This window comes from Gobio gobio (assembly GCF_949357685.1).
Source record: "Gobio gobio genome assembly, chromosome: 17".
In the NCBI taxonomy this organism is placed as follows: domain Eukaryota; kingdom Metazoa; phylum Chordata; class Actinopteri; order Cypriniformes; family Gobionidae; genus Gobio; species Gobio gobio.
In genome coordinates, this window is record NC_137110.1 from 22488440 (window position 1) to 22512913 (window position 24474).

The following is a 24474-nucleotide window of genomic DNA, read 5'->3' on the forward strand; positions in this document are numbered from 1 at the left end:
CAACCAGATACTTGTGTTTAAGCCTAGGTGGCACTGATGTGCAGTCAAGACCTATAAAGCTACAGAGCTCTCAGATGAATTCTCATATTCTGGCTTTACAGGAAGAGACTTCATCGTACAAGTTATGAACAGGAATCCCACAACGGCATTTTCAGACTGTTCCCAGCTGTTTTGCCATGGTAAGTGAACTTTCACAGCAGTCATCTAAAACAACAGTACTGATGTTGTATCTGGTTTGAATTTGATTTCTGCTGACTAAAAAAAATAATCACAAGACGTATTAGATGCAGATGACTGCAACAGATGAAACATTTTGTATCTAGTATAACATATGGCATCTCTGGTTCAGTATAATGCATCTAAAAAGTGACAAAATACTGTTAGACAGAGCTTGTTTAAAGGGTGTGGTTAAAATGCATCCATAAAATATATGGCACTTTTCATTTTTAATTAAAGATTTTTATTATTATTTTTAAAAGATCTATTTAAATATGATTACCTGTATAAAAGTACAAATACCTTACTAGTCTAAATATGTGTGAAATGGAGACTGAATGACATCTGATTGAAATTTGAAGCTTTTGATTATAAAAACAGCTATATGAAAAAGCTATATTTACCAAAAACCGACAATCTAGCAAAATATTAGCATCTTAACAGTAGTTGTGTTACAGTTATTTTATTATATTTCTCCATGCAACGCGAGACATTATGTAAGTTACAAATTCACTTCATTATAAATAAATGTGATGCACTAAAATTATTGTCACTTAAACTAACTTGTGGCATCTAGATTATCAAAAAAACATGAAATTGTATATTCATACTTATTATGTGTTACAAACTAATTTAAGAAACTGTGTACTATAAGAATGGCACATTTTGAATGCATAACATATTTATAAATGAATGAACTTTATTAAAAAATATTAACCTGTCACAATCTCTGTAAGTTCTTTTTGTAATTGGCAGCCAAAATAGTATATTTTAAAATAATTTTTAATAATTATTATAGTAATTTTCACACACACACACACACACACACACACACACACACACACACACACACACACACACACACACACACACACACACACACACACACACACACACACACACACACACACACACACACACACACACACACACACACACACACACACACACACACACACACACACACACATACACACACATGTTTGTTTTTGTGAAATGTGAGGACATTCCATAGGCATAATGGTTTTTATACCGTACAAACCGTATTTTCTATCCCCTTACACTGCCCCTGCCCCTAAACCTAACCCTCACAGGAGACTGTGCAGTTCACTTTCTGTGAAAAAAAACTTGTTCTGTATGATTTATAAGCATTTTGAAAAGTGAGGACATGGGTAACGTCCTCATATTTCACCCTCTTTTTGTAATACCTATGTCATACCCATGTCATTATACACATTTGTGTCCTGATATTTCACAAAAACATGCCCACACACACACACACACACACACACACACACACACACACAAACTGGCATGTGTTTTATGGGTTTACATAGGTGTATTGTTTTTTTATTTTTTACTGTACAAACTGTATATTTTATCCCCCCTACACTAACCCTAAACCTACCCATCACAGAAAACTTTAAGCATTTCTTGAATTTCAAAAATGAATGTCACAATTTTGTATGTTTTTTAAGCAATTTGCGATGAAATACTCATGTCATTACATATTTGTGTCCTCATAAACCACATATGCCAGGCACACGCACATCACACTTCTGACTCTCCATAGCTGTGATACAAACATGCTTCCATCAGTGCATTGCAAGAAATAAAACAATACATAAAATAACCTCAAAAATGGGACATAATATTGATGTAAAAGTTAAAATCAAATCACTAAAAAAATTTTACATTTTAAAAATTTTAAAAAAATTTTTTTCCTTGGACGTCATATACAAATGTATCAATTAAGCATTATTTATATTGGCCTACACTCAAATATTTTATCAAATAACCCAAAAATGGGTATCATCAAATATTAATAATACTGAATCAACCTATTGGGTTACAGCAATGAAATTAATTTTTCAGGGTCAGGCGAGGTAAAGCTCTAAGTGTGGTATTACTTAATTGTGCTGCACTTTTTTACTTTTATCATTGGTTGGGTAACACGATTAGAGATTATGATGATTATTGAGCAAATAGGTCAATACTATAAGCACAATTTCACACATGAGATCAAACAAATCAAGGGAGGTACTAGGTAGGTAAATAAATAAATAAAGTCTCATAAGTCTGAATAAACCAACCCGATCTCACAGCAATTCGTACGAATATGTACGATTTGTCTAAACCCCTGTGATGGTTAGGGACGGGGTGGGGGGAGGTCATTCGTGTAAATTCATACGAATTGGGCAACTCTTAAAATACGTACGATTTAGCAAAAATTTGGCAAGAATGAATGACCTCCCCCTAACCCCGCTCCTAAACCTACCCGTAACTGGGGTTTAGACAAATCTTACAAATTCGCACAAGTGAGATCGTACAAATTTGTACGAATTAGCCACCTCCTAAAATACGTACAAATTGGTTGTGAGACGTTACATAAACAGTTAACAGTTTCATATATGATCTGAATGTCAGCAAACAGCTGCTCGTCTCCTTGGTAACTCACAAGGTGCAAAAAAATCAGTCCTGTGCACACAATCACTCGTACGCACATTCTCTCTAGAGGGGATAAACACATGTTTGCACTAGGCTACATGTGTGATGATGTGCCTGAGCAGTTTTGTGAAGTGACACTAACAGTGCTCTTCTCACCCTGAGAGGAGAGTGAGCAAACAGGAGATTGCACTTAACCTAACGGCATGTGGCTAGTCAGCCAGAAAAAAAAGGAATAACTATGCCGCTTGAGTGGCGGAAGCAGTGGAGCGTACAGAACATGAAGGCATGTTCTCACATATAGGCTACATTTAACATTATCACCCCTCACAAAGGGAATCATATCCCAGCTAACAGGGAACACTCTCAGAACTTTGGCTAACGTTCTGGCAAGGTTCTCTCAAAGTTGAGCAAACATTCTTACAGTAACGTTAATAGAATGTTCACTCAGAGTTATCTGGTCTTTAATAATGTTCTCAGAACAGAACAATATTTATACATTGTTCATGGAATGTTTTTTAAAAGCTACTACTTGTTTCAGAAAAGGAACTTTACCATAATGTTTTGCAAAATTATAAAATTCGCTTAACGTTTGCATAATTTAGATAACATTTTTAAAACATTCAAGAAATAACGCTTCCATTACTAAATGGGAATGTTAGTTAAACGTTCTTAGAACATATTTTTGTTAGATGGGATGATACAAGCACTGCTATTTTGCAAATTTTAATTTAAGATGTAGGCCTAACACTGATTGACACTGTTTGTAGATGTTAAAAGCACAAAGGACTTCAAGTGTGTAAGATTTTAGATCCCATGCATCCATCATCTGTCTGTGAACTCCAAACGTTTGTATTTACAATAATACAACAAGATGGGTTGTGTGACTATTATCCTGTATTACATCATACTTTTCAATTTTCAGCAGTAACGATGGTATAATAAGGCCCAGGAGGAGGATATAGTACTTGGGCACGGCTGTTGTTCAGTAGGGAAATGATACTGATGGCTGCCACAGTAACCATTGCCAACAGCTTAATCAAAATAGTGTCCATGTAGAACAGTATACTCTCCGAGTAGATGTGATCAGCTGATATATTCGGCATACAATTCAGTAATCATAAAAGTTAGATTACATGTTTATAAACTGAAGTCATGTTTAGTGAAGGAGGTTGCCATAGCAACCAAGGTTGGGCAACATTCAGAATTTAAGAACGGGCTCCCTTTCAGTTGATGAGTTAATGAAAATTAATTGATTATGCATCACAGGAAGTTGAAATGTAATTTGAAGTGGAATTTACTGAATTTAAATTCAAAGAATTTCAACAGATAATGGCATTTTGGAAAATAAAGTGTTTCTCCACCCTGATCCATAAATCTGTCTGTCTGTAAAGCTCATAAAACATTCAAACTCCAAAAAACAAAAACAAAAAACAAACAATACTTCTTCTAAATCTTTTATGTTTCACAGAAGAAAGAAAGTGTTTGAAAAAAAAAAACATGAGGGTGTGTAAATGATGACAGAATTGTCCTTTTTTGTTTAACTATCCCATTAAATTCAAATCTGAAATTTATATTCAGTTCAAAATCAGGAACTAAACTGGATTTTAAAGGGGTCATGAATTGAGAAATCAACTTTTCATTCAGCCTTTGATATATAAAAGTGCATTGTGATATAAGAATACCCTGCACGTTTCAGAGCTGAAAACTTCCTTGTTAGTCAAAGAAAAGCTTTTATTGACACCATGTCCAGCAAACGCTCAATCTCAGAATGTGCCAGGCTGGGACGTCAGAGTGTGGTAAAAACACTGCCTTAAATGAAGAAGATGACCGCCTGATTCTGTAGCCCCGCCCACCGATTTGTGCATGGCATGTTATAGATAAAGAACATAAACCGGATCGAACTTCTAAGCAGTAAACATGCTGCATAAGCCTAATTCGGATTCCAATATTATGAATGCATGGATGAACTTTATTTTTAATGAATATCCAGCTCACATGGGTAAGACCTTGTGCGTTTGTTCCTTCATTTCACCACGGATAAGTTTGTAACAAGAGACTAGATTTGCAGACAGGATGAGATTGCACTAATGTGAGTAGAAATGTTTTTTATATGTGATAGTATTGCATTGGTACAGATCGTTTGATATCTATTGATTATGTGTACGTGTCTAACTGAACATAACTTACCACGCTGTCAGGTTGGAGAACCCTTTATTTGAGGTGTTGTTGGTTCATTGTCCTGCGATTTGTGATCAGACTCTGACATTTATGGGCCAGGGCTAGCAAAGCCTGACGTCCCAGGCTATGTGTTTTCCAGACGGGCAACCAAAACGTATCACCGGCCTGCCGACGGGCTATCTTAAATAGTGAAATAACATTCCTTTCTTGATGTGCGTTGTTCACTCTCTTGACTTGATATTTAAAGGAAAAATACATTCTTGGAAGTTTTGAACATTCTGATTTGTCTGACTCTGCAGTGAGGCTTGTGCGTACATTTGTGTGTGTGTGTGTGTGTTAGTGATGCACGGTTCACGATTATATCCACCGATCGGGCGGGCCAAGTAATAAAAAATAACATTCCAATTAATTGTGGGTGGATGAGAGATAAATCATTGTGTTTGTTTGATAAAGACATTTTGCAAGCCCTGTGGGCAAATCATCCTGGTTGCCGTTTTCCCACACGATTTCAAAACAATTCCATATTCCACACATACATTACTCATTATAACATGCAAAGCTTATCCAATCATAGCAGTGGCCGTTTACTTCCAAGTCTTCAGTGCGGCACACCCATAAAAACTGAGCGTTCCATGAGAGAGGCTCAAAACCAGGGTAGAAAATAGTCTATTACTTATTCATTATGATGTTTTTGAATGTAAAAACCATGCAAACGTCATAAGTTGACCTCAGACAACAGTATAAAAAAATGAAAAAGCCAGTTCATGACCCCTTTAAGAATTTTCATAGCAACAGATCCATATCGGATGGAACATTGAATAAAACATACCAAGCAAGCAATAGCCATCATTGTCTCGGTTAACTATAGACCCGATATAGTCCGGCTATGAGTAACCCACTTCTAGCCAAAATAATTGAATTTGGTTACGTATGTCGTTTTTGCCTAAATAACTTGCGAGATGTATGATATTCCATCATGTAAGCAAAGTCAACAGTGTTTACAAGGTGTTTGGTTTCATTTCTTTGACATGTTCATGTTCTAGATGACTAGTCTATTCTTGGACTATGGTAAGACGTCTATTACATTTTCACTGACAGCCCAAATTGTGCTTTAGCCTAGATGTCAGGGCTGTGTTTGGACGGCTATCAGACGTCTTTTAAACGCAAAATTGCTTGCTAATATATCAGTTTACACATTTGTGTACCACAAAAACGTTACCTCAATGAACCTCAACAGATTTTTCAGTGAAAATTACAGACAGAAATGGTAAGGTACAAAGAATGCAGTGTAAAGTGGGTTAGTTATCCCTCTTTCTTTGGCATGACAAAAGACACGTCGTCCTCTCTAAATGTTTCTAAATATCTCCCTCTCTCTTTTTTCTCTCTCATCTCTTCTGCTCTCACCGACCAAATCATTCAGCTCTAAATTTATCTTCGATTCCCTCATCAGTGCTATTATAATAAAGCAGTTCTGGGAGTCTTGGGGTGGTCCCACCTGACCCTGTATGAGTGCTAAGACCTGAGAATTGGATTACAGCTTATCCATATCAGCAGCTGTAGCTTTCTAACAAAGCCTGTGGGCCCCTGGGCATATTTCAAGCAAGCCAGAATTCACCAAGGACACTCCTGACTGGAAAAGTGGAATGGCGGAGGAAAATCTGGTGCCATAATCCTCTTTTCCCTCAACACATTACCTGACGCTCCAGCATATTGCCTGACTAACACTGCCCGCAAAAGAATAAGAGGTAAGAAGTACTGTAGATGTCTATTTAGAAGCGGTAGCCACACAACAAGAGGGTCGGAGCTTATTTCCAGCCTGACAACGGAGCCTCTCTAAATCAGTGTGATCACAGCTTTACTGACAGGTTGACTAACTCATGCAGTGCCCCTAAATCACACACACTTGCTGGGCTCAGACCTCACTGCATGCTTTTATTTTTAGTGCAGTGAATGAGGGTATTTCAGGACAAAGCTGCAATACCAAAACAGATTGCACATTATTGAATTCCCTATATATATAACCCCACCACATTTACCTAACTTCAAATATGATGGCTTGTAAATGTAAATATTTTAAGTGCAAAATCAAGATGTATGTGTTTTGTTTTGTTTTTTTGACCGAATAAAGTTCAATAGTCAAACATTTCTGTAGTCTTCACAAATTATTGTGATGAAAACTCGATGTGATCCAAAAACGTATTGATTATTCTGTGAGTGGATCAGGTCATTCATTTTAGCCTGAGGTCATGCATCTAATGTGACATCACACACATAGATGATGTAAGGCAACACAGTGAGCTCAGAGCCAGTTTCAGTGGGGGCTGCTCATTTGGAACAGATAAAGGTGCTTTGTTTTCTTCACTTCCTCCTCTCTGGTACATGACTAGAACATTGTTTCTGTGTTATAGTATTTGTTCATTTGAAGGGAAACTGAGTTGCCCTTTGTGGATCTGACCTAACAGCCAGATTCGAGAGAGGAGAAAGTATATTTACCAAGAATCAAGGACAAACTTCCATTAAAACTAATAAATCATAGAAATAAATGCACCTAATACTCATAAATGGCTAAAACACTTATGCAGTATGAAGGTATGATGCAGTGTGATCATGCGACACTGAAGACGGGAGTAATGACTCGGAAAAACTCGCAAAAACCATTTTAAAATATAAAACAGAAAACCCGATATTTAAAATTGTAGGCCTAATGACCTAATGATTTTTTTGTTTGTTTGTTTACAGTATTTGTGTTAAAATAAATGCAGCCTTGGTGAGCATAAAATTAAAAAACTTACCAACCCCACATTTTTGAACATTAGTGTATTTGAGAAGTAACATTCCCAAAAAGCTGTTCTGTTTCTGTTAACATATTAACATTAAAGAGTTAGTTCACCCAAAAATGAAAATTCTGTCATTAATTACTTACCCTCATGTCGTTTGACACCCGTAAGACCTTTGTTCATCTTCAGAACACAAATTAAGATATTTTTGTTGAAATCTGATGGCTCAGAAAGGCCTCCATTGGCAGCAATGTAATTTACACTCACAAGACCCATAAAAGGTACTAAAGATATCGTTAAACTGTCCATCTCACTACAGGGGTTCCACAATTATTTTATGAAGATGAATTTTATTAGATGAATACGAGAATAGATTTTGTGCTCAAAAATAACGACTTTATTCAACAAATTCTTGTCTTCCGCCTGGGCAGTGTTGGGGAGTAGTTAACTAGCTACGCTACTAACTTGACTACATTTTTCAGTAGCTTGTCAGTAGCTCAGTTGCCTTTAAAACATTGTAGCTTAACTACTTTTTCCAGCAAGTAGCGGTGCAGCGCGACCAAAAGCTACGGGGGGGCGTGGTTTAACTTGGTCTACGAGGCACGAGCAGGCACGAGCTGCTGCCAGAGAGACGGATGGACCGGAGTTCACTTCACATCAGTTCTCAGCATGTCTGAACTGTTGTAGTTACAGCATATACTTCAGGTTATTTGTCTATTTCTAGTCGGAGGGACTGTCACTCATGTCAGAAAGTTAGTAACTTTAGTAAATTATGGATCAGCGCTGACTGGAGACGCGAACCGTTTAGAACGATTCAGTCCGATTTGGTGAACTGACTCGGTTCACTAAAAAGAACTGGTTCAAAAGAAAGATCGTTCGCGAACCGGACATCACTAACGTACCAGAGACAAAGATGAGCGATTGCTAACAAAGTTATTTATAGTAACTACTGAGTTATGAGAGCGCTGTCAGTCAGCGCGAGTTTATTGTGTTTGTATCTGAGAGTTCTGAATAAACACGAGTCCCAGTCACAGCGAGTCCGTCTTCATCATTATTACCAACTTTGTAACACATGCAAAGTACCATTACAGCTGTCGAGATGAACGAGTTAAAAGTAAGTGTTGATAATAGCATTATTTTTTAAATAAAATAAAAGCGTCAGTGACGCGCGTTGAGTACACAGCGCAAACAAAGACACAACAGTAGTAATCGAATGTAATCCAGTTTATTGTGGGGCTAGGCTGGCTAGCCCGGATATGCTCACGCTTACCCCCCTTCTGCTTAATCTCACGCCGCGTTTGGTGCCTCCGCTGTGGGCCAGATGCAGTACTGGGGGTCGGGGATGTTGAAGGCCCACCGGCCAGTGCAGCCCGAGCTTCGGCGTGTGTGAGGCCAATGTTGAGGAGAAACTCATGACTGTATGCACATTTTAGAACCGATAGACGCGACGAGGACGTACAAAAACACTGACTCACAAGATAGAAAACACGAAAACACCGTTCTGTCTCTAGAGAGAGAAGCCGCATTGTGTGCACGAATAATAAATAATTAGCTACACATCAGAAATTACTGATCACAGATCAGAAGGAACTGAAAAAAGACTTCTGTTTTCATTTGTACATCCAAACGCTGAGAAACTGCCAGCATTCACTCGTTCACAACCCATGATCTCTCCAGCGTTTGCATGGGCGTGCCAGATTCTCTGGGTGGAGGAAAGGGAGGTAACCCTTCCTGCTTGGACGTCAAACCAGGAGACTTCAGGATTGGCTCGTCTGGCCTGTCATTTTCTCAAAGGCAGAGAGAGACAGCCAGAACTCGGGTTTACACCGATCAACATTTCTATCCACTTGGGGACAATATTCAGGCTAGGGGAACTCATATTAATGTTGAAAAACCTCATAAAATGAAAATTTCATGCCATGGGACTTATTCAGTTATTTGTAAATATGCAATTTTATTGTAAAAAAAAAAAAAAAATTAGCTGTAGCTAGCTACATTTTAGTAGTAACTTGTAGTGTATCTAACTACTTTTTCTGAAGGGTAGCTTGACTGTAGTTTAACTGGTTTAGCTTGTCAAACTACAGTTTCAGAGTAGCTTCCCCACACTGCGCATGGGCCTTCGACGTGAACTCACGAAGCACCACGACGCATGCGCGAGAATATGACTTTCATTTTGCGGCTTTGATAAGGCACTTTTACGTGCACTTGTTCGTTTCTCACGGTTCGGGCATCCAGGAAATGCACACTTTAGCCCCATTTTGACCAATACGCCAAGACCTAAAGTACGATCAATGTAGAATTCAACAGCTTAGATACGGCGCGTCTTCTTCTGCTTGTAAACAAAGCTCCTCGCTTCCGGGTCATGTCTCAGAACGCCGGATCTACGTCATATTCTCGCGCATGCTTCGTTGTGCTTTGTGAGTTCACGTCAAAGGCCCATGCGGAAGACAAGAACTTGTTGAATAAAGTCGTTATTTAGATTTTTTTTTGCCCACAAAAACTATTCTCGTCGCTTCATAAAATTATTGTAGAACCACTGTAGTGAGATGGACAGTTTAACGAGGTCTTTAGTACCTTTTATGGGTCTTGTGAGTGCAAATTACATTACTGCCAATGGAGGCCTTTCTGAGCCATTGGATTTCAACAAAAATATCTTAATTTGTGTTCCAAAGATGAACGAAGGTCTTACGGGTGTCGAACGACATGAGGGTAAGTAATTAATGACATAAATTTCATTTTTGGGTGAACTAACCCTTTAAACTGCATATACAAGCTACGTGTGCCAACTAGCCCCATCATACAGCTCTTCCTCATGTGTGATGTAGCTAGAAGTTGCTTGAGTAAAGCGTCACCTGATGTCAGATACTGTAACTCAATAACTAATACTTTAAAGAATACAGATTTTTAAAAAAGGGGGGAAATGATGAACAGGTATACTGTATGTTTAACCATCACCAAATTTTTAGGATTATTTTTTTGGAAGTAAAATAAACATGTATTTGCTTAAGGGGATTAGAAACAAAATAAAATAAATTGTTTAATCACAATTTAACCTTTTACATATTATATTGCTTTGAAAAATAAGATCCTTTCACGGTTCAGTGCAGAATCCTGGTCCATATAATGTTTCAAGGCAGGCCAATTTCCCCATAGACTCAGACATCATATCAACAAATGCATTCAAATACTTAGAAGACTAACAGCAATCACCAGAAGAGGCTTTCTGAGATGATTTTGATGATATAGTCACAGTAAATGTTGTATTGGGACTCACGTGGGTCCATTAGCCCCATGCTTTATGGGAAAACACGGGAACATTGGAGATAACATAGAGTTGATGATATCTCTTTAAAAAAATTACATCCAGCCAGCTTCCAGCTAATGAATCATAATGGAGCATTTAACAGCTCTAAATTGTTATGTGGTTCCCTCACTGATATATGTAATTTATGAGGTAAAACCAGCGCTTTAGTGTGTGCAACATCCCAGTTAACAGGGAATGTTCCCATAACTTTCACTAACGTTCTTTAAAAGTTATGTAGGCTAAATGTTAAGACAAAACATTCTTAAAATAATGTTTATGGAACGTTCTGATAATGTTATAGTTATACATTCTCGTAATGTTGAGAGAAAATGGTACGTCCTTTTGACATTATTTGTACTTGATAAATGTTCTTGTAATGTTGAGAGAAAATGCTCTTAGAATGACATTACTGGAACGTCCTTACTGTATAATGTTATTATTTGCTGAATGTTTCCATGTTATCATAAAACGTTCTGAGTACAACGTTCTAGTTCTAGTCATGTACCAACGTGGTGTTTAAAAACGTTCTCAAAACGTTAGCACAAAAAATATTATTTATATAAAGAACATATATTTTTTGAATGTTTTAGTTGGACGTTAATCTAACATTATTTAAACATTACAACTTGTTTGATCATTAAAGAGAATTGAAGAGAAGATAAAGTCACAAGACACATGCATAAGGAACAAACTATACATGCAAGTTGTATATAAAATATACAGGCAAGCAGGTAAAATCTTTTTGGACTGCATTTATATAGCGCTTTTAACAGACCTACGGCCATCCAAAGCGCTTTACATTTTGCCTCATATTCACCCATTCACACACTCATTCATACACCGACGGCGGTGTCAGCCATGCAAGGCGCCATCCAGCTCGTCGGGAGCAGCTGGGATTAGGTGTCTTGCTCATGGACACCTCGACACTTGGTCAGGTGGAACCGGGGATCGAACCACCAACCTTCCGGTTTGTAGACAACCTACATGAACCACTGAGCAATCTTCTTTGAACCTATTTCTGAACTCATTGTCTTTCTATTACTCACAACTTCATTCCACACCATTTTTAAACCAAACATCCAGAGTCTGCAGACAAGCATTACACTCTCTCTTCAGCCTGAAGCATCACAAAGCATTTAGTAAAATGACAGTGTTTGAAACTCCATATGAAAAAGTTCATAAATACAGAACACAATCTTGTGGTGTTTTATTTTTCTATTATGTTGTTTTCCACATGTCTAGTTTTATGTTTGAGTTTGTGTTCTTTTTTTTCCCTGATGGGGGTTGTGTTTTTGGTTTAGCTTTGCTCTTGAAAATGCAATGTTTTGGACTGTGAGTCCCTTACATAGTTTAGTGTACTACTACTGTAAAATGTGAATCTTAAAATAAAGTCTCATCTGTTATTTTTGTAATTCAAATAGTTAATGCACTTCGATTTAATATTTAATGCACTTAAAAAATGTGTCAAAATGATAGGGTTGACAATTTCGGAGAGGCTAGCAATAGCAAGCTAGCTTTTAAAGCATGAGATCCCACCCTCCCTTCAGAGTGTCTCCAAAGCCACGCCTCCGTCAAAACACATTAACACACTGCAGATTCTGCAAAGCTTCAGAAGTGACGGCGTTAAATTACCTCATGTCTCAAAGCACATAATAATTATAATTTGTTACATTTATATAGCGCTTTTCTAGGCACTCAAAGCGCTTAACATATAGAAGGGGGAATCTCCTCAACCACCACCAATGTGCAGCATCCACCTGGATGATGCGACGGCAGCCATATTGCGCCAGAACGCCCACCACACACCAGCTGATTGGTGGAGAGGACACAGAGTGATGAAGCCAATCTGTATATGGGGATGATTAGGAGGCCATGATGGAGAGGGGCCAATGGGCAAATTTGGCCAGGATGCCGGGGTTACACCCCTACTCTTTATCGAAGGACATCCTGGGATTTTTAATGACCACAGAGAGTCAGGACCTCGGTTTAACGTCTCATCCGAAGGACGGTGCTTGTTACAGTATAGTGTCCCAATCACTATACTGGGGTGTTAGGACTCACACAGACCACAGGGTGAGCACCCCCTGCTGGCCTCACTAACACCTCTACCAGCCTCTACATTATGAACGTAAAGAACTTACAGAGCGCTGACTTGTACAACCTGACAGCTGCAGATTCATTTCAGCGTTGATAGTGTTGCAATAGAAAAGCATGAATCCGAGTCTGAGGACGTGAACAGCTCCGGTAATAATGTCAGAGGTAGCCATCTCGTAATTACGGTTATGACATGGTGTGAATGCAGCATAAGCTCGGTTTTTTAGTTCAGGAAGGACTGTAAAAGGCGGCTGCTGTTTGTTTGCAGCACTCTGTGACTATCAGCTGCGCAATAGCCTTAAAGGTCTTGTTCTTCGTGATCCCATTTTTCATACTTTAGTTAGTGTGTAATGTTGCTGTTAGAGCATAAATAATACCTGTAAAATTATAAAGCTCAAAGTTCAATGCCAAGCGAGATATTTTATTTAACAGAAGTTCCCTTTCAAAGCCTACAGCGAACGGCCGGTTTGGACTACATCCCTGTACATCCTGCTTTAATGACGTCAGTAGAACAGTTTGTCGACTAACCTCCGCCCACAAGAATACGCAAAAAAGGGGGCGTGGTCTTGTTGCTCTCCCACGTGGAGAAGAGGAAGTGTTGCATTCGGTTGCGTTTGTAGTGTGTTTGTCGCCATGTCGTCGAGACGCTGTTATTTTCATAGAACAGGGAAATCCTCAAGCCGTTTTTAGGACAGTGAAAACAGCGGTATACAGATAAGTAAATTGTGTGAAAAATACTGTGTTTTTTTACACGCGAAACATGAACACATGTTATATTGCACACTGTAAACACAATCAAAGCTTCAAAAAAACAGGAAAAACGGGACCTTTAAGGAATGCACTGATGTCTGCGCGATCAGGGTACGTGAAGGTATGGAAATAGAGGTTACGCATTGGCGTCACTTTCCCGCCGGAACATGCCCCCTCAACCGGACTGAGTGGCAAAAGAGCCCGCTGCATGACTGGAGTTGATAGGGTAAACTATGAAAATGTGAGTAAAACAAACGATTTTCATTTTAAATTAAAAGTTTTACTCAATATAAGTGTTCCTTACAACTTCCCAAAGATCTAGTGCTCCATGGATATTGACATGCAGCCAGGAATCGTGTTGCCTGATTTTGACGCCGGTGAAAATACATAAAGCTTTATATAAATACAATACAGGTCTAGTGATAACTTAATGTTATATATATATATCGGCATACCGTCCAGCCCTAAAACTTGTATATAGTTTTTGTCAGTGTTTATTTAAAAATATCAAAATAGGCAGAATGTACAATGATAAATATTTAATTGATAGGCTGTCAATACAATATATACCAATACAATTTATAGGGTATGATTTTACCCCAAAATTCAACATATTGAGATAACTGATATTGATTCAACATTATAACTGCAAATTCACGTAGCGCTGCCTGGAGTCCAGTTGTTTCTGTCAATTGCAGCGATCCATTTGCTTCTCTTTTCTGTAGCTTTCGGCAGTCAGTAAAAATATATCTCAGATTTCTTGTCAAATATGTTTATACAGTCAGTCTCAAAGCTCTTTCCCATTTTAGATGTGTTTTGTGTGTGGCATTCACGCTGAAAACCAATGCTGTCTCTTTTTGCCACACAGTGGGTGTAACCGCAGTCACTCTGGCCTACGGTGATGTCACGCGCATACCCTCTATACATGTTGACAGGCAGATAGGACATTGTATCATTCACACAGAGAAAAGGGTGTCAAAATGGTAGGGGTACAACAGCTTGTCACTGAGGCAGTACCCTTAAGAGGACATCTCTGTACCTTTTTTTACCACAAAAAGGATCATAGTAGTACCTTAAAGGAACACGCCAACTTTTTGGGACCAGAGTTAGATAAGTTCATACATACCATTCTCATCTCCCTGCGTACCATAACTCTGTCTGACGCACCCACCGCTAGCCTAGCTTAGCACAAAGACTGGAGGTAAACGGCTCCAGCTAGCCTACTTCTCAATAAGTGACAAAATAACGCCAACATTTTCCTATTTACATGTTGTGATGTGTATAGTTACATTGTGTACTAAGACCGACGGAAAATGAAAAGTTGTGATTTTCTAGACCGATATGGCTAGGAACTATACTCTCATTCCTGCGTAATAATCAAGGAACTTTGCTGCCGTACTATGGATGCAGCGGGGTAATGATATTATACAGCGCCTGAAAATAGGCTAACTTCCGTCAACATAACCAACGTGACAACCTGCTTGCACAGAGAGCGTGCTGGGGACTATTTTCAGGCGCTTATTGAGCAGTAGGCTAGCTGGAACCTCCAGTCTTTGTGCTAAGCTAAGCTAAGCTAGGCTAGGTGGGTGCGTCAGACGGAGTTATGGCACACACTGAGCTGAGAATGGTATGTATGGACTCATGGGCGTCGGAACCATTGTATGTGGGTGGGACAAGACCCACCCACTTTTTACGATCAATGATATTGGACCCACTCACTTTTATCGTCTCTAACATTCAGCACATGTCTGTTCACCTATCCCTAATCTATAAACACTTATTATTAAACACGTTAGACACTTTATTTCCACTTTTCTAATATTTTCTTAATTTTTACTGAAAATAAATGCCTTTCCGATCTGATATGTGATGGGAAAAGGGAGAAAATTGAGTTTGGCGAAAGGCGGACTCAAACCGCGGGTCGATTTTTGTCAAATCTAGATACCGTGCATCTTACCCCTACACTACTGCCACTCTCAATGATATGGCGATTTCCGTAATTTTGTCTTTCCAAACTATACGTTTAGCAAGCAAAGCAGTATATTTGTACTTAATGTAATTGGCATCTACTCCAGTAAAAAATTTCTGAGGACCCACCCACATTTTTTTTGCTTCCGATGCCCATGTATGGACTTATCTAACTCTGGGAGATACTGTGAGTAAGCTAAAGTCCCAAAAAGTCGGCGTGTTCCTTTAAGGTATACGTATTTGTACTAATATGCACCTTTAAGGAGTTAAAAAGGTACAAATATGTCTATTTAAGGGTACTGCCCCAGCGACAAGCTGTTGTACCCCTAAAGGTAAAATCTTGACACCCTTTTTCTCTGTGTGTTGCATTCGGACTAAATGCAACAATGGTTTAAAACATTTTTGGTCCTGAGACTTCCATTGAAGATATGTACGTTTTAATATTTAGACCACGTCTATTAATGATTGCTATCAGGATGGGAAGAGAGTTTAAGCAGTATAACAAAAGTGTCCCTGAAAATCATTGCCTATCCTACCTTTAACAGTTTTTGAACTTTTAATTGGAAATCCATACCTGTGGCTAAGAAAATAATTGCTTACATTTGATCTATTTTTATCATTTGAATCAATATAAACATAAATATAAGCAGGGCAGCACAGTGGCTCAGTGTAGCGCTGTCACCTCACAGCAATAATTGGCCTTTCTGCGCAGAGTTTCTGCCATGTTCTCCCTGTGTCAGTGTGGGTTTCCTCCAGGTACTTCAGTTTCCCCCAAAGACATAGGTAAATTGGTGGTAATAAATTGTCTGTGTCTGAGCCCTGTGATGGTCTGGACAGGGTGTTTCCCCCGTCTGTGGTCCGAGATGGTTGGATAGGCTCCAGAAACCATGCGACCCTAGAGCGGATGAGCAATGTGGAGAATGAATGGATGAATAAAAGCATTGTTCCTATAAGGAAATGTTTGGAGGATTTTTGCATAACCAAGAAAAAACGTTATTAATACATTTAAAATAAACTGGACATTTTGAACATTCAGAAATAAAGTTTTCATAACATTTTCAAAATGATAAAATGGATGTTTACATAAACCAAGAAAAAGTTTTCTTAATACATAAAAAAATGGACATTTTAAAAGTTGAAAAAACATTCATATCTGTGTTTTAGCACAATATAAGCATCCTTTGAAATTCAGTAATTCAGCCGTATAGACCAAATGAACTGATTCCTCTGCATGCCTGCTACTTTCATGGTTTACACAATGCTCTGCTGAAGACAACCTCTAAAGGTAACCCAGTCCCAGAGGGGACTTACAAAAACAACTCACTTCCCCAAAGACAAAAAAAACAGTGAAGAAGAGGCCTGTTGACCCAGCAGCATAACGTGTCCGGTAAGTCCCTGTTGCCAGCAGCCATATCAACCTGTAGCCCAAGGTTGCCCACTGAAGCGAAGCAGAGTTGAGCCTGGTCAGTCCCTGGATGGGTGACCTCCTGGGAAAACTATGTTACTGCTGGAAGAGGTGTGACTGAGGCCAGCAGGGGGTGCTCACACAGTAGTCTGTGTATAGTGACGGAGACACTGTAACAAGCCCCGTCCTTCGGCTGAGATGATAAACTGAGGTCCTGACTCACTGTGGTCATTAAAAATCCCAGGATGTCCCTAAAAAAAAGAGTATCACTCTTTTTCCTCTCCACCAATAAGATGGTGTGTGGTGGGAGTTCATCCTCCTGCACATTGGTGGTGGTTGGGAGATTCCCCCTTCTATGTAAAACACTTTAAGTGCAGAGAAAAGCGCTATATAAATGTAATGAATAATAATATTAAAGTTGGTACACACCAGGGACAAAACTGCAGTAACTATTCTCACAAAAACTCTAAGGATATTTGTGGTGAAACTATGTTTTTTGGGGGGGGTATTTGGGTCATCTACGACTGGATTACGGTTTTCTCTTTTACATATTTTGTATTTAGCAAGGACACATTAAATTGATCAAAAGTGACAGTAAATTATGTTACAAAAGATTTCAAATAGCCTAAATGCTGTCTTTTAAACTCTCTATTCATCAAAGAATCCTGAAAAAATTGGCATGGTTTCCACCAAAATAATAAGCAGCACAACCATTTTTAACATGAATAATACGAATAATGTTTATTGAGCACCAAATCGGCATTGAATGATTTGTGAAGGGTCATGTGACACTGAAGACTGGAGTAATGGCTGCTGAAAATTCTGCTTTGCCATCACAGGTATACATTACATTTTAAAATATAGTAGAACATAACATTTTATTTGTAATGATATTTTACAATATTACTGTTTGTACTGTATTTGTGATCTTATAATAGTGAGCATGAGAGACTCATTTCAAAAACACAAATTTTACAAATTTCCTTCAAACCTTTTTGTGAACTGAAATTCACAATTAAATGACCTATCTCTTCGATGAACAGCATGTTTTAATTTGTGTATTAAAATGTGTTGCGCATCATGAAGTCTAAACATGTCAGGGCGATACAACTGTCCTAATGTCACATTGAAGAAAAAGAGCCTCATTAATAGAATCAAATTCTTGAAAAGAAAAAACGTATTCATATATAAATATATAATTAAATAATGAAACTTTTCACCTTGAAAAATATTTATTTTTAAATAAAGTACTTGACCAGAAAAGCATGCATCTAAAAAATACTTACCCCGATAAAAGGCTTGTCAAGAGCAGCAGAAACATGTCCTTTTTATTTTAAACTGATGTAATATATGTCTTACTTATGCGTCAGGAATGCTGCAAACCAGTGTGGGCCTTGTCTTAACACGTATTTCTGCACTTGAAATGAGTTAAGGTATGTCAACACGCAAGAGGTCCCCAGGGACTGAGTCGATGGTGCCTTTGTGTGGACGTAACTGTTACGATGAAAGATTTGCTCCTTCGAGCTTTAAACATCACAGAAACCTATGAAGGTAGACTCAAATGCAAGAAAACGATTACTATTTTTCCACAGTCAGATGCCACCTTGCACACCTTCCCAGAATGACTGGTCATATTTGTTCATCTACAGGGCTGACTGACCTCATACAAACCAGAAATTACATCTACTGAAGTATCAAAGGCCTGCATTGCTTAATGACCTTTACTTGAACTATAGACAAATAAAGCCACTCTCTGTGCTTCAGTTGATGCCAAGGCTGTATAGCGCTCCTGTAGACTATTTGATGTCCACTCAGGTTATGTATGGGAATAAGGCAGGGTGAACTGTCTGTGGTAAGACTGGCTGTCTTCTTTCCGTAACACATGGCGGCAGGATAGCCTGCCAGAAGCACATAGTAACCATGGCAGCTTCCTATTTTAAGTGCTCTGACATCACCTAGTGGTGAGATCTGTAATATTCCTCATTCTGCCATATGTTCTGTGATGACATTGAACTATGAAAACTATGAAATCTGATACAACAGTGAGATGTGGAAAAGGCTATTTGGATCCATTAACACAACCCCCCCTAAAAAACACCACTCAATCTGTGATGGAGTGGAGGAGGAAGTCGCCCCTCCCAGCACATCCACAGTTTTTTTCTGCTCTGGTTAACAAAAGGGAGTTCAGCTGACAGAGTTAACACTGCTGTGCTGACCAGAGCACCTTCCTCTCACTAATTGTCTATCTTGCTTGAGTAAATTACCTTGTGACCACTAAGCAAAATGCCAAACTTGCCCAAGAAGTGCATTAATCACAGACAGACAGACAGAAGAAAGAAACAGTTTAACGTTGCTTTATATTGAAATGGTACATGTTTATGCGTAGTCATTTTAAAAATGTAAATATACTATTATACATATACAAATTCAAAAAAATGCTGTTTTTTTACTTTATTCAAGTTACCACTGAAACTTAAGGATCCACACTGAACCGGCATCAGGTTCACGGATGGCCAAGGCTCATTGATGCACGTGGGGAGTGAAGGATGGCCCGTGTGGACTATCCAATCGAGCATCTGTGGGATGTGCTGAACAAACAAGTCAGATCCATGGAGGCCCCACCTCGCAACTTACAGGACTTAAAGGATCTGCTGCAAACATCTAGGTGCCGGATACCACAGCAGACCTTCAGGGGTCTAGTGGAGTCCATGACTCGACGGGTCAGGGCTGTTTTGGCAGCAAAAGGGGGTATATATTAGCAAAGTGGTCATAATGTTATGCCGGATCTGTGTATATATAATACACACACAATTCAAATTACCACCAAAACTTAAGGATCATGTCATTCTCAAATTCAATGTCATCTTTGTTCCCACGGAACATTTAATGTGTGGGAAGTCTCAAAAAATGCATGAAACATCAGAACTGTATAAATAATTCATACACCAAAGGGTGTCCACAGCTGTGCCATTCTCACAATCTGTCATAAATACTGAAAGGTTTGCTTTAACTATTCATTCAGTTCTATAAAATGTCATTCAAAATTTACGATTTTTGAGTTACTGATACATGTTAACATAATACACAACAGAATACCCCCATTCACACAGCTGGTTCACAGAAAGTAAAGTCAAAAACACTTTAAACTAATCAACAAAATGTGTTGATGGATTGTGCTGATTTGCAAAATGCCATAAACACAAACAGGATGGATGAATGGACCCATCTCAATTGTCTTTAGATGTTCAACAGTGTATTTCAACATATAAATATGTTATAAATATGTGTAATAACATAACATAGTGTAAATTTAGTCTTCGTTTTGAGTGCCATGTAGGTCTAATAGATTTTAGCATAACAATACCTTTCCATTTCCTATACAAGCGAAGGAAGAGTTGGAAATCAATTACTTGCTGCCATCTAGTGGACACTTTTAGAAACTGCATTGGGTAGGCTATTTCCTGACGACTTGACAACTATTTATTAAATCCATTTGAAGTCCTCTCTATCCTTCATTATGTAACGGCAAATATAACAAATAACAAACCTGTCCAATCTTTTGTCTAATATTAAATAGGCTAGTCAAAAACACTGAAGAACGATTCAAATGCAACTTATATGAAAAGATCACAGGTAAATTCCCCTTTCATTGTTTTGATTATTTATTATCATTTGTGAAGACATGTTTAGTGATCATAGCCTATATGACTATGCCTATTTTATTTATCCAGTTATAAGCTGATTAAATATAAAGTGTTGATGTTTCTTATACTTCAATTACTGCAGCATAACAGCCAGCATGCTCTTCTCAATGGCATGTCTAACATCGGTTACTTACCTACATTAACACATTACGTTTTGTAACACTTCTCTAAAGAAGCACTGGAAATTGTCCAGATATTATTCTTAGTAGAACTGTAGGCTACATGCCAAATATGCTCCATGAAGATGTGTAGCCGTTTCTTTAACAACTATTTTCATCGAGTTAGCAAAAGAACTATGTGCAGGTACCTTCGTGACCTCTAGAGGGACTAAAAGCAGCCTCCTAATACTGACAGCTGTTTTATGTTGTCCACAAAATGAGTTGCTAGTTCTACCATCTCATGATATCTACTTGAGCATTAAAGGGATAACTGGCCTTGATGGCTACAGTAGCCTACGCATGCGGCATAGAATGAGACTTCTATAGCATGCAATGTTTCAGTCAGCTTTATAAAAAAAGTTATTTGAGGTAAATGAAGAAGTTTGTAAGTCTAGCAGCAACAAAGTGCCACTTTAATCTCTTACAAAAGGTTTCTATAAGCAGTTTCCACCAATAGGCTATATATTGTTACTACAGTTTAAAATATTAATTTTATTACAATTATTTTGATTTTTTCGCGGGGATGACTATTGATAAAAACAAACAAATAAATAAAACATATATTGTTTTATGATTAAATATAATAATGTATACAAGAGCTAGTATAACATAATATAAAGAGATAATACAACATATTATTAAAGAGAAAAGAAAAAAAGGAAAACAAACAAACAACAAAAACCCCCCGCAAAGCAATGTATCGCCTGGCGCAACATTAAATAAACTGGTAATACTATCACACAGCCTTCTCTCATTATTGCAGGACTCTGTTCCACCATGACACGGTAAGCGAAAATCTCGATTAGGCTATGTGAAATGGCGGCAAGAGGAGGAGGCGACTAAGGAAACATGATACAGTACAGCGCCACTGCACTGAACCAACGAGCGAAACAGAAAACCCGAAACGGATTTAGTTCACTGGTCTACGCTGCAAGAGAGACACTAATCAACACAGCAGTCTCCTTTGCAAGTCAAACAGTCGTGTAAGCCCGTGTGCCAGTCTTTACAGCAATGCTGATGTTAATGCCAACCTTTTTATTTAGTCGTAGTATATTTGATACACCCTCTGCAGGTTTTTTTTGGTAATTGAAAGCCGAAGCGATATAGCCTAACGCACATTATATTGTTATAAATATAGCTATTCAGATGTTAATAACTGTGGAAATCCGTCATTATCAGTCCATGGTCCACAACTAGCCTAACGTTACATGTAGCCTATGCAATAGGCTATGCAGGAGCTCAGGAGAATTTGCAAAACGTTCCTGTTTGAACCAAGTTATGGTTAAAAAAGGAATGCGCCACATGTCCTTGCAAGTAATTTGTGAAGAAATGTAGCCTACTATTTATTCCCTCCGAGGAAAAAGGTGACTTTGTGTGTGAGTAGCTGTATCCGAATTCATGGGCCTACTTTACATAGCCTAACGTTAGCCTACTGATATTTCAGGTGAAGTGGGTAATTTGGGTATATGTAAATATGCAGTAGCCTATAAATATATTCCCAGAAACACCATGTTGCCATTTTCCTTAGACTTGTGTTCTTTAGTTTGGTTGCAACTTCGTGCTATAGCCTATAACCTAGCATTAACATTCATATTTAAAAACTGCTCACAGTTCTGTTTTTTTTTTTTTTATCTCAGTGGATGTACATCATCTGAATGTTGCCTATACTATAATGAATACTAAGTTTTGGGGCATCCTCATGAAGTTGCTATTACAGAAATACAGTCTGGCTGAGCCATTTGTTAATGGAAGTCTATAAGTCTTAAATATTACTCTTCCCTCACTGTTTTTCATTCTTTTCCAGCTCTGATTATGCTGGTCCTCAAAATAAATAGTTGTTCTCAAGTTAATTTTACCACTGGGGCCTTGACTGTTCCCAGCTGTCCCTCCTCCCATCCACTCTCGAATTGGTCCCTGACCATACATGGTCTTAGTTGAAGAAAGCGTCAGGCTAAGAGAGTTGTAGGAAGAAGCTGATCTGCCACTCAAACAAGCCTGTGTGTGAAAGGGTGGACCCTGTAACACGGACTCGGTAGCACTGCCCACCACAAAAATGTACACTGTAATGGTGTAGAGCTAAAAATGACCCCTGAAATGGCAGAGGAACTAACAGAGAAACAGAAACTTCAGCTGGACTGTTTGTTTCACTCAGCCTGTAAAGACTTGAACTGACTTTCATGTAAAAGCAACAAATAGGTGTTTCTGGGTGTGGATGTTGAAATGCTCTTTCTGTTACAGGTGCCAGTGAGTCATGTTGTATTACAAACTTCATAGACAAATCTTAACCCTCTTTCTAAGCGCATAAATTAGGTGAGGAGTTACATAGCAATTTGTTTCTTCCACATAATTACACTTACATTGCAAACATATTCTTCAAAAACAGAAACAAGTTTAAATCTGAGTGGAAGTATCTATAGCAATCAAAAGAACGGTCTGATTCATAAAGTAGGTGTTTTTGATGACATTTGAGTTTAGTGGGGGATATGATGACATAATTCCTGCTATGTCATTCTAATGAAGGGAGACTGCGAGAGCCTTCCTTCCATAGACAAATCGTATGACACTGGAATTTATCACTCCTGGCTCTTATAGACCTCATGGAATCACTTTACGAGCACAGCGGTGCTGTGTTCACGTATTTATTATTGAAACAGGAAGTTTGGGCAGTGTTTTTTAAAAAAATAGCTAATCCACTTCTTTTTATCTCTCACTATCAAAGAGGAGTAGCCTATATAATTTTAGAGGTTACATAGTGTGTCACAGAAGTGGAACATTTCTGCTTTCACATACAGACCTCAATGTGCAAAATAGGAATTTACATGTTTGCAAGATCCTATGTTTTCGTTTTGCCCTTTCATAGTGAAATTAAATTCCAACAACAACAACAGATTTTTTGTAAATACATTTAATTCAATAACTTTAGATTATTTTAACATTTAATTTAAAACATTAAAAATTAATAAACAAACATTTAAAGAAATGCCTTTAAGAAATTAACACAGATCAAGATGTTAGCCCTGACTGTGTAAATGTGTGTTATGCCGCTCATTGTCTGATAAATAATGTAAACTGGATGAATGGATAAATGTAAGATCCACCCATGAACAACCACAAATATCATGAACAATAACACTAATAACCTACTGATAAAATGATTCTTATCAACCCATTTCCTGCTTTTCTGTCGCTTACAGCACTTTCTGTCTGGCTAATTCCATGTGGATTCTCTCAGTCCTGTGTGGCTGATATAGGGCTTATATCACAAATCTCCATCACCCCAGCATATTCCTCATTCTCTGTTTGTTTCAGTCATATGGGATAGTTCACCTGGGAAAAAAAATTGTGTGATCATTTACTCACTCATGTTAAACCAGTATAATTTTATTTCTGTTCAACACAAAAGGAGAAATTTAGTAACATTAATACTTCTCTTTTCCACACCATGAGTAAATGGTGTTCAGGGGCTTGCCAC

General features: G+C 38.2%; 1 long non-coding RNA gene across 1 annotated transcript; it reads left to right on the forward strand.

The window, feature by feature from the left end:
• The first annotated feature begins 13 nt into the window (after window positions 1–13).
• LOC307141332 lies at window positions 14–21740 on the forward strand. Its single transcript, XR_013818342.1, has 3 exons — window positions 14–179; window positions 6263–6587; window positions 19601–21740. It is a non-coding gene; the product is annotated as an uncharacterized lncRNA (long non-coding RNA).
• The last annotated feature ends 2734 nt before the right edge of the window (window positions 21741–24474 follow it).